At 40.3% G+C, this 13,760-nt stretch overlaps 1 protein-coding gene across 13 annotated transcripts in view; it reads left to right on the top strand.

Annotated features, from left to right (window-relative positions):
* Positions 1-13,760, top strand: part of EYA1 (EYA transcriptional coactivator and phosphatase 1) — a 293,996-nt gene that overhangs the window by 133,995 nt on the left and 146,241 nt on the right. The window contains exon 1 of one of the 13 annotated variants that reach the window (XM_045581481.1): positions 11,792-11,864. The exons of 10 other annotated variants lie outside the window; for them this stretch is intronic. The gene's annotated coding sequence lies outside the window, so the exon portion shown is untranslated. Of the gene's footprint in view, positions 1-11,791; positions 11,865-13,760 lie in introns of those variants that run through there. 2 more of the 13 variants (XM_036437133.2, XM_045581482.1) reach the window with 2 other exon arrangements.

The following is a 13,760-nucleotide window of genomic DNA, read 5'->3' as shown; positions in this document are numbered from 1 at the left end:
TGAGAGATATGATGCGAGTCATATTTTATGCAGGCAGCCGGACACTGTGCGTACCGTGCTGTGTTTAGATTGGGTTTGGAGCTCAGATGCTGTCTGTTAGGACAGTGCTATTGCGTGTTCCCAATTCACATGTGAAATCGAAGTTCATTTTATTTTCCACATCCAGTTGCCTCTTGCTTCCAAGCACACAGTAGCAAAACAGTAACAACAAAGATCTTTAAATGTGACAATGTCAGAGCAATGCCCTGAAGCCTGTGTGGTTTCAGATGCTCCTGCCGGCCCTCCCTCCCTCTCCCTGCTCCCTGGTGCGCTCAGTGCCTGGGGCACAGTCGTGTGCCATCCTGCCCTGCACGTGTGGCTCTCACGTCCCCGGTCCATGCGCTGTGCTGGCTGCTGTCCTTGGCCCACGGGGAGCTCTGTGGACCCTGCCTGGCTGCTGGCGCAGGTGCGGTCGGTCTGTGTGGTCCTGGCCAGCATCAGGCTGGTCCCTACCCTTCAAGCCCTTGGTCCTCACCATGGCCTCCAGGCTCCAGGGACCCATCTGTAGCCTCCTCCTTTTCACAAATAGCCTCCATCTACTTAGCTCGTCAGGTTTCTTCCCACTTCTGTGTCTGACTTCCCGTTAACGTTCAACTATTTAGATTCTAATTATTCAGGCCCTCTGTGTTTATGTCATGTTACTGCAGGAGCAAGGAAGCAGAAAGGAGACATGAAGGGAGATGAAAGTCAAATCAATGGTGTTTATTGTTTGTGTGGAGAGACTGGAGTCATCCTTAATTTCTTCCTTCGCTTCAAACCCACATCCAATCTGCAAGTCCTATTGGTGGTTCTCATTCCAAAATAGGCCCTCAGTGTGACTCCATCTCATCATGTCCCCATCACACCTGATTCCAGATTACCCTCACTGCTCACCTGGACCACTGCGATAGCCCCCCACTGTACGGCCCTGCCCCTGTTCCTGCTCTCCTGCTGTCTGTCCTTACACAGCAGCCAGAGTCATCTTGTTTACATGTCAATCAGATTGTGTCACTTTTCTGCTAAAAAAAAAAACAAAAAACAAAAACACAGAATAAAAACAAGAAAGCAAAAACAAAACAACAACAGCAACAAAAACACACCTCTGGCGACTTCCTTTTATACCCAGTCCCAGCTCTTCTCTAATCTCCATGCCTCGCACTCCATACACAGCCCTGGTCCTATTCTTTCCGTCTGCTCCACCCTGCTCACCAGATTTGATGCCTTTGAACTTGCTGTTTCTTTTGTGAAGACCACATTCTCCCTTTCCTCGATTTTTTTTCAAGTCCATCACCTTTTCATCATTTATGAAACTCATAAATGAAACTTCCGCAAAAAGGCTTTTCTTGAGAAGCTAATATGACACCGGTCACCTTCCCCATGACCCTCTCTACCAAATTTTACCTGAAATTTTTGTGCTACTTGTCAATAATTCCTCTCTCTTTCTCTCTCTCTCTCTCTCTCTCTCTCTCTCTCTCTCTCTCTCTCTCTCTCTCTCTCTCTCTCTATCACACACACACACACACACAATTGTCTATTTTTTCTTTTTGTTTTAGTCAAAAAAAATGTACATAATGTTAAAAGGCAAATGATTCTATAACAATTACTCTATCTACATACATGCAAAACCATGTAGTATTCTATGACTACTTTTAACAATTCAATTTCCTATTCTCCCCTGATTGTTTAAATGTCCTTTCTACAAGTTCCCACTATTTTTATTCTATCCATTTTTTCCTCTTGAAAACGGTCTTGGTGCCTTCTGACCTTCTCCAATCTGAAATGCCATGCTTGGTGCAGAGCCCTCACACTAGACATTCGCTTACCCACCAACACCAGTGATTAGAGTCTTCCTGTTTGAGCTATTCAATACTTATTTCACAAAGGAGGCTTGCTCCAAAATTTGGATGGAACACATCCTCTGTTAGCTTTCTGAAAAAGGATACTTGGGAAACACATTTTTGAGACCTGACGTGTCTGCACATACCCTTAATTTTTCTACTTGTTATTAAGCTTGTCAGGGTACAAAATTCTAGGTTGAGAATTTGTTTTCCTTAAGGAATTTAAAGCAATTGCTCTGTTACCTTCTAAAAACACATGTTCTAATTAACAAGTCTGAGGGCATGAGCCGTGCTTTGGGTCTGATCTGTTTTTGTTTTGTTTTGTTTTGTTTTGTTTTGTTTTGTTTTTCTCTCTAGAAGAAACTTGTAGGAGCTACCCTTTTCCTAAGTCTTTAGAAATTTCTTAATCATGTTTGTTGGTGTGGGTGGGTCTTTCATAAAATCCATTTTGTTGAGCTCTTTCTATCTAAAAATTCATATCCTTGAAAACATTTTAGAATTATTTACTTAAGTTTTACCCTTGATTTTCTCTGCTCTCTTTCTGAAATTCCACTTATTTGATGTTGGACCACCATATTTTCTTACAGCTTTTTATTTATTTATTTTTTTATCATAGTTTCGCTTTTTCCCTATTTTCTATCTCTTTTGCTAGTCTATTCTCTGGGATACGTCCTTATTTTATTTTCCAAACCTTTCTAAATTTAATATTTCTGTTATCCTACTTCAGAGAGGAAGGGAGAGGGAGAGAGAGAAAAACATCAATGATGAGAGAAATTGATTGGCTGCCTTCTGCATACCCCCCACTGGGAATCAAGCCAGCAACCCAAGCATGTGCCTTGACCAGGAATTGAACCTGTGACTTCTTGCTTCCAGGGTCGATGCTCATCCACTGAGCCAAACCCGGTTGGGCTATTCTACTTTTTATTTCTAAAGGCTCTTCTTGTTGTTGAACATTCCTTTAAAAAAAAAAAAAAAATCATGTTATTTTTCAATCTTGTGTCATGGCTGCAGTATTGATTTCTCTGGGGATATTAATGAGAGTTTGTTTTTGCTTTTCTTGCTTTTGCCTAATCTGTTTCCGGCAAGATGTTTTTCTTTGTTCATAGGGTTTCTACATTCTTGACTGTTGGCTCATAAGTAAGAGCATGCATCTTAAAATTGATTGACGTATAAGAACTTCTAGACCCTGGTTTTTCTGTGGGATGATTAGGCTGGGTCCTTTCCTTGAGAGACAATCAGGTCTTTCCTCTTGGGCTGGTCACAATTCTTAGGGAAGGTTCTTTGAGGCTCCGGCCTAGATAACCTGGATCTAGCAGCTAGTGTTCCCGGAATCCTAATGGGGAAAGTGTGCAGTGGAAGGAGCAGAGGCAGTTGTACTAGAGGTCAGTATTCAGCACTCAGCAAACAGAATCTACCTGTTTGAGTGTAATAACCTTTCCTCATCATATTCAAGGGCTTCTCCTTCTGTCTACATGTTTGAATGACCTTGTGGAGTAGTGAAAGGAACTAAATGATTCTTATACTAACTTGTACCCAACCCTCCATTTTTTACAGTCTTCCTTTTACTCCCATTTCCAGAATCACCCAGTACCACCCATTCCTGAGAGGTGGGGGGTCTTTCTGGTTCCTGTTTGATCACCTTTTGGCTTTTTCAGATCTGCTAAATCTGTTATTAATGATTTGCTTGTTTCGTGTTGTGTGTGTGTGTGTGTGTTGTTTTTTTCACTTCCAAAATGTGTTACTGCTTTTTTATTGCATACCTTGTTTGTTCTTTGGAATTTATGCTTTAAAAAAAATCATATACAGCTGCTCTAGTGGGATACATAAAAAGGCAATAATAAATGCCTCTGTTCAGTAGGTCATTTAAAAATTTGTTGACATTCTTGAATGCACACATGGAAAGTGGAGATTCTGTCTGTCCTGCTTACTCCTGCATCTCTTGCTGCCCACATCCTGGGATGTTCTGGGTGTGAGTGACTCGCTGACAGACCAACTAATTAGCTTGGTTAGTTGAATTTTTAAATAGCATTAAAGCTGTACAATTTGAAAATGACAGTGGTCATTCCTAACTGCCCTCCCTTGCAGGCCTGGTCCCCCTCAACTGCCATCCCCTGCAGGCCTGGTTCTCCCCAACTGTCCTCCCCTGCCAGCTTGGTCACCACTAACTGCTCTCCCCTGCCAGCCTGACCCCTGCAATTGCCCTTCCTTGCAGGCCTGGTCCCTTCCGACTGCTCTCCCCTTGCTGGCCTGATTGCCCACAACTGCCCTCCCTTGTCAGCTATCTTGTGGTGGCCATCTTGTAGCCACATGGAGGTGGCCATTTTGACCACATGGGGCAGCCATCTTGTGTATTGGAGTGACAGTCAACTTGCATATTACTCTTTTATTAGATAGGATACTCTCCTTCATTTCTCACTTCCTACTACCTCCTACCCCACTACCCCACCCCCGGCAATCACCAACTGTAGTCCATGTCCATGAGTTTTTTTCTCTTTTGTTTCTTTTTTGCTCAATCCTTTCCCCCTTCTTTCCCCCCCACCCCCAAATATAGGTCATTTAAATATAGGTTATTTATTGGTTGGTAATAGGTTTGATTTTAGGAAATTGTAAATGCAGAACTTAGAGATGTGAGTTCTCTTTTCAAATAGTTTTCAATAATTAATCATGATTTATTTATGGTGAGTAGGTCATTCTTTTCCATTTTTAACTGTATCAAATGCAGTGCCTCTCAGAAGAAATGGGTATACTTTACTTGTAGTTTCACTATAAATTTAACACATATCTAAAAACATTATCTTTTTCCTTTAGAATGTCTAAGTCAGAGATACACATTCTTTCCAAAAGACCTGGGGCCCTGAAGCTGATTTTCTGGGCATTGTCTTGACTAACTTCTTTCTTTTCTTCCACTTTGTTTCTATCCTGTCCCTCCTTCACCTCCTCCTTACCCTCTCTACCCACTCTGCTGGGAGGAGGATCCCAGGCAGGCAAGGGCAGGAAGGAGGGAATGGCTCTCCCAGGAGGCCAGAGCTAATGGGGGCTCTGTGCATCTGTCAGCAGGGCCTGTCAATGATGACCGTGCCATAGAGGTCCCTCCTACGGGCTCTCTGACCTCTTGGTAAACTATTTGTTTTTCCTTGTATTGATTAAGACACACACACACACACACACACACACACACACACACACACCAGCCTATAACTCCCTATCAACCAGAGTGTTGTTTTTAAAAATCATACACATTTAAAATCTTCTAATTCAGATAACCCCAGATCCTTGACGTTATTCCTCTCTGCAGTTCAGGGCAATCAGATTATCGATGATGTGAAAACAGAATCCCTAAAAGCAGCAGGGGATGCTTCCACCAGACTTCCTTTCTTTTTTTTCTTTTTTTTTTCTTTTTTTTTTTGAAAGAACATGAACCACAAATGTAAAAAAATCAATATAATACTCCAAATAGTAAACCATCCAAAATAAGAAATTCTTATTGAGAATCTGAAGACTGAAAGCTTTCATCTCTTATTCACATTTCGACCATAAAAAGGTCCTCTCTGTCAGTGTTTGAACAAACTGAAGCTATTGTTTTCCCTCCTATGAAATGCAGAGTCCATTTCCCCCCTTTCTCTACAGCTTTCTAAAGTCAAATACAAGTACCCAAAGCAACTTGATCTCCTGCAAGTATGAATCTTTACAGTAGAGAGAAACCTCCAGGTTGTATACCTATTGACATCGCTTAATAAAAACATCTAGAATAATGGTGCTTCTGGTTGTGTTTCCAATAGCAGTGTGATTGCAGCGCACTGTGGATTAAGTTACCGAGCCTTTGAATGCTGACCTTCTGTCTAAAACAGCTTTAGAGGTTACTTTTTTACCCCCGATTGGGAGACTGGAGTGGGGGGAAAGTTAATGCTGCTTGAGGGAAGAAAAAAAATTCTATAGGTTATTAGGTTTGGGGTTTTTATTTTTCTCCTCCTTGGCATTTCCTTTGTAAGAATAGAAGAGCTTCTTGATTTGGAATACTTAAACTATACCTCCAAAAGCGTAAGGAGACTTAAAGGGCATTTTGTATGTAGTTGTTTCCTCTGAAAGCAAATCAAGTGTTTATGATGTAATAACTATGAGGATCAAAGCATATCACCCTGGGTAATTGAAATTAAGGACCACAAAAGGAAAGAAATTGACAGAACTGTGAAACGACTTGTCCACATAATTGCTTGTTGTGAACTCAGACCCTTAGCGTTTCCTTTTTATTTAAAAAAAAAAAGAAAAAAAGAATTTAGGGCTATTTATATTCCTTACTTTGGGAAGGTAGTTCACCTTTTTAAATAACTAATGAGAGAAAAAATATATCTCCTGATTTCATAATTTCAAGCTTAAGGATTTATTACAGTTTTCCCCAGTTGATGATTTTATGTATTTTTATTTTTGAATTGGCAAACGAGCTTGCAAATGTGTTTGTGAGTAATCAGTCATGATATAGTGCTGGTGTCTGTTCTATATTAAATATACCATTTCTATATGTCATCTCAATGTATCACACACCTTTCAGGATTCATTAACTTTATTGAGTGTCACACCTTGCTCCAATGTCCTGATACAACCTGGACACACTGATGTCTCAATGCTCCATCTACCATTTGGTGGTCACTTCGATGGTGCTAGGTAAATGAGGTTGATTCTAGAACAAATAATAGGTGGGAGGGGAAAGACTTATTTTTAATAATAGGATTAAAAGAGTTAAATGGTGACATTATTTGTTAAAATAAATGAATAATGGGTATAAAATGCCTAGCACGATGCCTGGCACATAGTACACACTCAGTACATGCTAATCCCCTTCCTCTTCCATGAGATATGAGCTATTTCTGATGAATTTAAAAACTGTGAACTCAGCTGTCATGGAACCTGGAAAACACAAAGCAAAATTCCAGATCCTCTTACACGTATTGGGAGGTGCTGACAAGGTTGGTTTTGCCCATGGCTTAGAGGGAGAAAAGGCTGAGGGGGAGGCAACTGGGATTTTCTAGGTTGCTTCATGTCAACAGAAATCCATCTTTCAGTGTGAGAAAGGAAAGCAGCATATTCCTGAGATTAAGCATATGCTTCCAAGACCAATTATTTACATATTTTTGGTAGTAGGTAGAAAAAGTAACTCTGCGTGCCATTTTAGAAAAGTCAGTAGATTTTTAAAATAGAAACCTGATGTCTTATTTTTCTTAAAGTACCTCTATCAACCCATTCTCTTTTCCTTTAAAAAAATTTATTTAGAAAGAGGAAGGGGTGAGAGAGAAAGAGAGAGAGAGAGAGAGAGAGAGAGAGAGAGAGAGAGAGAGAGAAACATCGATGTAAGAGACACATCAATGTCCCCCTACCCCCTGTGCGCACCCCAACCATTCTCTTTCCTTAAAAATTTGGTTATCATTATTAGTTTCAAGAAGTTCTGCTCCAAGTTCCTATTGAGAATAATATTTTTAAAAAAACATCCTGTAGGCAGTCATTACTACATATGATAACAAGTATTCTACCCTACATAAATAAATGGTTATTATCGATGTGTAATAACCGATGTGCTTATTAAGGGGGCAGGAAATAGGTCATATTTCCACATTGTGTTGGCATAAAGACTGTAATATTTATGAAAATAATTTTCTGTGCTGCAGTGAATAGCTAGTAATTGCCTCCTTAAATGTACTGCTAAAAGCTATTCATGTCGGAGTTTGAATGGAAAACATTTAGCAAAATACTGGTCGACATTCAGTTTGGTGGATTTCATATCATTCTTAAAATAAATAGAGGATGTTTTCCTTGGTTGTGTTTCAGCAGAAGGCTTCTGGGAGCAGGGCCCTCACTGTAGGTCTCGTGCCAGTGGGGAAAGAGTAGGCCATGGAAGTGACCGTTCCAAATGCCAGCAAGGATCATCATGTCGACCATCTGGACACGCTTCCAGGGTTCCAGAAAAAAGCCCAAAGAGCAGGGCATGGCAGGAGACTCAAGAAAAGACAGCGATCTGGAAGCAGAGGGCTAGAGGTAGAGCATTTTGGAATACTCTATCTGCCGCCATTCTTCTTTGAACATTAGTAAAATGTTGAATACTTGCAGCTTTATGAATGTTCATGATGTACAAGAAGACAAAACCACTAGGACATTGCTTTTGAAGAAAGAGCACTGGTCTTGTAGTGCCAATTATATTTTGTAACTTACTCTCCCATGATTCTTGAGAAATAACCCTAAGGATGGTGGGAGCAGAGCGATAAGTGACGGCCAGGTAATCGCATGCATGCTTAATTCAAAAAGGATTGAAAGATAAATACAAATCAGAGGCAAATGACCTCTGAGTACATCTTTTATTGGGGACCTCACCACTGCTCAAGAACTCTCTCATTGTTAGCTGGAATGGAAAGGGGAAAGGGACGTGTGTTTTGTGCTTTCTTTTCTCCATGTTGGTTATATTTAATTGGATTAATCAACTGCTTATTCAAGTAGTTTTTGAAAAGTTCCAAGTTGCCTTTTTTATTGTTCTAATGAATTCCTTACATCTGCTCTTGCATTTAAAAAAAAAAAAACACAGGGGCATTTTTAAAAATATATTTTATTGATTTTGTACAGAGAAGAAGGGAGAGAGATAGTTAGAAACATCGATGAGAGAGAGTCATCGATCAGCTGCCTCTTGCACACCCCCTACTGGGGATATGCCCTCAACCAAGGTCCATGCCCAAGCCGACACTCTATCCATTGAGCCAAACCGGTCTCGGCAGCATTTGTTTATTTTTGCAATCATGCCTCTATTTAAAATTCCCTGTTAATTGAGAAGCACTAACAATTCTATCAAAATTGCAGACTTCTATAGAATCAGGCATTTACCTAGCAACAGCTTGCTCTGTAAGATAAAACCTATTTGGAGACACAGTATATGAAAGATATTGTCCCTTTGAAGGTATTCAGACATTTCATTAATGCTGATTATTTAAAGTGTTTTTCTTTTCAAGATAAAATTTATATATATTTATATATATGTATATATGTGTGTATATATGTATATATATGTATATATTGTATATACACATATGTGTGCAATTTTGTTCTAGGAAGGAAAATCATATTAGGAAATATTTTATTCCTAGTCATATGTGTTGGAATTTCTGTAGGAAATATAAAATAGTAATGTTTCCTACCAATATCTGTCTTTACTAGTAGAAAAATTTTGGCAAATTTTCCTAATTTTTGTTGTGATATATATGGTTTTATTTAGGGAACATCTTGGTCCTTAAAGTTGGTCGTTAAGTATGTAATTCTAGTTGGTGAAAATTTAGAAATAGGAAGTTAACAGTAAACCACAAGTTGGCTCTTTTTAGTAATGGCTTACATTTTGGCTATTTAACAGAGAATACGTTGGATGTAAGTTGTATTGTAATTATTGCATATTTGATATCCAAAGCAGAAACCAGACAATTTGTGGATGAGCATGTGATCATTTTTAATCCATCTAATTCTGATTTAGGAAAGGAAACCACTTAAAAGTGCTATATATGCACATGGATATTTCTTTTAGCCAATGACTATGCTCTTTGCTACATAATTATGTCACATGACCTATAGCATGTCAAGTAGGGGTCACATTATGTTCATGCTTTTCATAATTTTCTTCATAATTATATGCATCATTTATTTAATAGTATCTTGTGTTATCTAGTAATTGAATTTCAATATAAAAACTAATGTAATGAATCTGATTATAATGTAGACAATTCTATACAAAAGTTGGGTATTTACATTATATCCCTGCAGTTCTGACTTCATACAGTGAGTATCTTTGGATTTGCCAATACAACCTTTCATGGATCAGAATAATATTTTACCCTTTTATGTGTATAATAATTTTTAAATTAGGGGAAGCCTGGGTATAATAGCTTTCTGTAAATTTTCAAACAGGGGTTGCATTTTCTAACCAGGACTTCAAATTTCATATTTTTATGGAGCTTAGAAATAAATATGATAGCAAAAGCAGTCCTTGTCTGATATCATAGACTGAATCAATGTAACATTACATTGTACTCCTGGCACTAGAAACCTCCATGAAGTGCTGTGTTTTATTTTCTGTGTATTGAATAGCTGATACTCCTGGTCTGAGAAATTGCTGTAGTTGTAACGTCATTCTATTTCTGCAGCATATATGCACAGATCCAATAGCAATGAGCTGATTTTTTGACCTGGCTTCCCAAATATGGTAGCTGACTAGCCCATGATTCCTTGCCGCTACCATACGAAATGAAATCCTAGGTGAGTGTGCAGTGTAAGCTTTCTTTTCTGAGGGATTCAGATTGGTATCCTTTCTGGGGGAAGAATAGGGGGGTCTATCTTGAATTTTGGTCATCAGAAGCTTTTTTGTTTTGTTTGCATCAGAACGGTGCTATCATTTACAAACTAGGAAAGCTAACACTGTGTCTATGTCCTTTATTAATCTGTGACCTGAAAACATCGTAAAATCATTTAAGAAGTTACTGTGATAAAACAGTTTTAAGGACAATCCAGTGGGTATAAAGATTTTATTTTAGAGTCATTAAAACTGGTTTGGATGAGTGAGTAGATTCAAAAATAAACACTGGTGTTTGAACTGTGGCATATTGCTGGCACATAAAAATAGAATAGTCACCTAAGTGATGCCTTCTTTAACTATTTGAGATCAATGTAACGATGAAGTCACCAATCTAACAACTGAAGCCACTTATTTGCCTAAAACATGAAAGTAAGTATCTTAAACTGGACCTGCAATTTAGTCATAATCTGAATGGCTCAACCCTCTAGGTAGCATAGATTTTCATGCATAGATTGAGTTCTAACTTGTTTTTTAAGAAGAGACTATAAAGAGTTGTAGGTAAAACACATCTTTCTCCCCCCCCCCCCCCCCCCCCCAATCATTTAAAAATCCTAACACGGCAATATTACCTGGTTCGTACCCACAAAAGTGGTTCAGGTAAAACTCATCATTCCAGAAACCTTTGCAGAATCACGCTCAGGCTTCCACTGTTAAACTGCTAATAGCTCACACGTTTGCTCTCCCCCACTCACCCCACCCCACCCTTGAAGTACTTAATGTGGAAAAGGCCATTCTCCTTTCTTTCTATTTCCCCCAGACCTGTCAGTTGTTACACTTGGAAAACAACATTTGAAAAGCATCCTTTCCCCGAGTTTCAGGGACTGGAGAAGAAGAAAAAAAGTTTTGGAAAAGTATAAAAGATAACGCGTAACGACTCCCCAAAGCTCCTAATTGGTAGCTGCTGCCGCCAGAGATGCGTGTTGACAGTGGCTCGGAGAAGTTCTTCCCACACAGCTGTTTATTCTGATAGCATGGGGCGCGCTCCTTTCTATCATAATTTTTTTTTTTTTAAAGCAGCAAGGTTGAGTCAGCCCGGCCGGGCTCCCTTTCAATTGTTGCATTGAAACCAATAAGGTTAGGACAAGAGAGAATCGCTGTGGTTGGCGTTTGCAAAAACAACAACTGAAAGCCCGCAGGCTGCTGCGCGGGGCAGCCCTACCAGCTGCAGCCGAGCAGCCGGGATGCGAGTCCGCCGCGCCTTTGTCTGCGGCGCTCAGATGCTATCGGCGGCCGCAGGGCGCCGGGGGCGCGGGGCTCGGGGCGGTCTCTGAGCGGCGCCGGGAGCCCATGGCTCCGAGTTTGGGGCGAAGGAGAAACCCGGCGGTGCCCCTTCCTCCGACCCCGAGCCTTCCTGCTGCTGCCGCCGCCGCCGGCCGCTGCGGCGGGCTGCCCGCTGGGGACCGCGTGTGCGCTCAGTCGCTCGGCAGCCCGAGCCCGAGCCTGCAGCTGCGGCGGCGGCCCGCCCGTGCCCGCGGCCCCGCTCCGCCCCGCGGCCCCGACCCGCTTCCCCAGGCGCCCGGCTGCCCCGCCAGCCCCTGAGCCCGCCCGCGTCCCGGCCCCGGAGCCAAAGGATGGAGGTTTGCTGAGCCGGGAAGGAGCGCAGCGAACGGGTGGACACGGCGGCAGATGTGAGCGCTGTAAGTACGGGCTGACCGTTTGCAAAGCTCTAGCGACTGACAACAGCTGTCCGTCTGTCCGTCCCGAGGGCAGGGCTCGGGGTAACTGGAGCGCTTTGGGTCGCTGTGGGTGTTGTTTTGGTTTCTTTTTTAAAAGGAAAACATGAGGGGAAGAGGATGACACTTTTACCTAGGACTCGAGGAAGCAGAGGGTATGATGAATTCTCAGCCCCCACATGATCCGAGCGATGGGAATCCTGAACTGGTCATTACAAATGAATTGTTTCACAATTGCTTTCGCTGTGATCAGATCAATCCATAGAACCTCCTGCCGGGAGGGTACTTCGTATCTCTTTTTTTCTGAGTTGCTGCACAAACCTCAAACTGTGATTGTGTGGTGTTGAATAAAGTAATATATCTAAGTCAATATATATATATATATATATCCATTGCAACACACAGATAACTTTTCCTACACACTTTTAGATTGATCTGAGAAAATGAGGAAGAAATTAACATTTTTGAAAGGACAACAAAAATAGATACCACTTTTAAAGGGAGGAAATCCTCTTGCTTCAATAAACAAATTTTCCAAATGTTATATTAAACAGGCTCGTCTTCAAAAGGTGAAATAATAAACATTTGTCAAATTAATACTATCTTCCACTATTGACACTTTTCATGACTTGAATGGACCTTGAAATTTAACCAGACTTAAACTTTTTGAATCACCATTTGAAATATCTGTCGTTCAGAATCAGTATATGAATTGCCAATTACTCACCGGTGTGTTTCTTGGGAGGAGTTTTTGAACACATTTAAGCAAAGCTTTTGCAAGAATTCAAAGCTGTCCTTGTGGTTAGATACCGTTTTGTATGTTTCATTTCTTCAAATGACAAGGGGCCCAAAAAGTCGGTAGTTAAGCACATAGTGTAGTTTTATATGTTTGGGTTTTTATTTTGTTTTGTTTTTTGAATGTGCCTTTCAGGGTAGGTTTTATATTAGGCTTGTATGAGTGTTTTCGCCCACCCTTTGGATTTGAGGACACGCACATATGAATAGTCATGCCTTTTTTTTTTTTTTTCATTATCAAATATTTGACTTTCTCGCTGCATGAGTTCTAAGGCCCAAAGTGTTCAGTGAGTGAACAGGCAGCCACGGATTTTCAATCCTGAAAATTCTTTGCGGTGACAGACAGAGAAGCCTAATTGAGCCACTGTTCAGTTTGAGAGTGCCAAAGGCAAGTCAGCTGCTCTCTGGGTTTCCTAGACATGATAAATGATTTTCTCAAAAGAAAATTTCCATCGGGATGAAGAAAAAAAAAATATTTTATAAGAGTACGTACTTTGAAAGGAAAAAAGCTTAGAGCGGGAATAAAACCACTTGTTCCATTTAATCAGATATCAACATTTTTTATACATGCTATTTTGAAAACAGTCCTTTAAAACTCTAGGCAGAACTAGTGCCATTTAAATACTTGTGTGTGTGTGTGTGTGTGTTTTGTTTGTTTTTGTTTTTTGTTTTTGTCCAAGGGGACTCTCTTTTGTCATTTTCTTTAAATTAGATACTTCGAAAAAGTAATGCAGCACATTACATTAAAAACCAGAACTAGTATTAAAGCAGTCATTTTATGGAGTCTTTGATAAAGAAGGAAATAAGTGTTAACAATTCAATGGCATCCCTCCATTTCTTGGCAGAAGTTTATTTCAATTTTAGGTTTAGGTTTTAACCAGAGCATTGACACCATAGGCAGAAATATTGATTGAGGAGAGTTTTAGCACGAATACATTCTGATTAAAAAGCAGATTTGTGCCCAAGGCACATATTTTTTTTTCTTCACTATAAGATGCATTCTGATTAGAAAATTGCCATTGTCTTTCAAATTTGGGCGTACTCAGGTTGATCTGTGGTTGGGCA

Source organism: Pipistrellus kuhlii, unplaced genomic scaffold (genome assembly GCF_014108245.1).
Source record: "Pipistrellus kuhlii isolate mPipKuh1 unplaced genomic scaffold, mPipKuh1.p scaffold_m20_p_14, whole genome shotgun sequence".
Lineage (NCBI taxonomy): Eukaryota > Metazoa > Chordata > Mammalia > Chiroptera > Vespertilionidae > Pipistrellus > Pipistrellus kuhlii.
The sequence above is the reverse complement of the archived record's forward strand: the minus strand, read 5'-3'. Positions and strand labels throughout refer to the sequence as shown.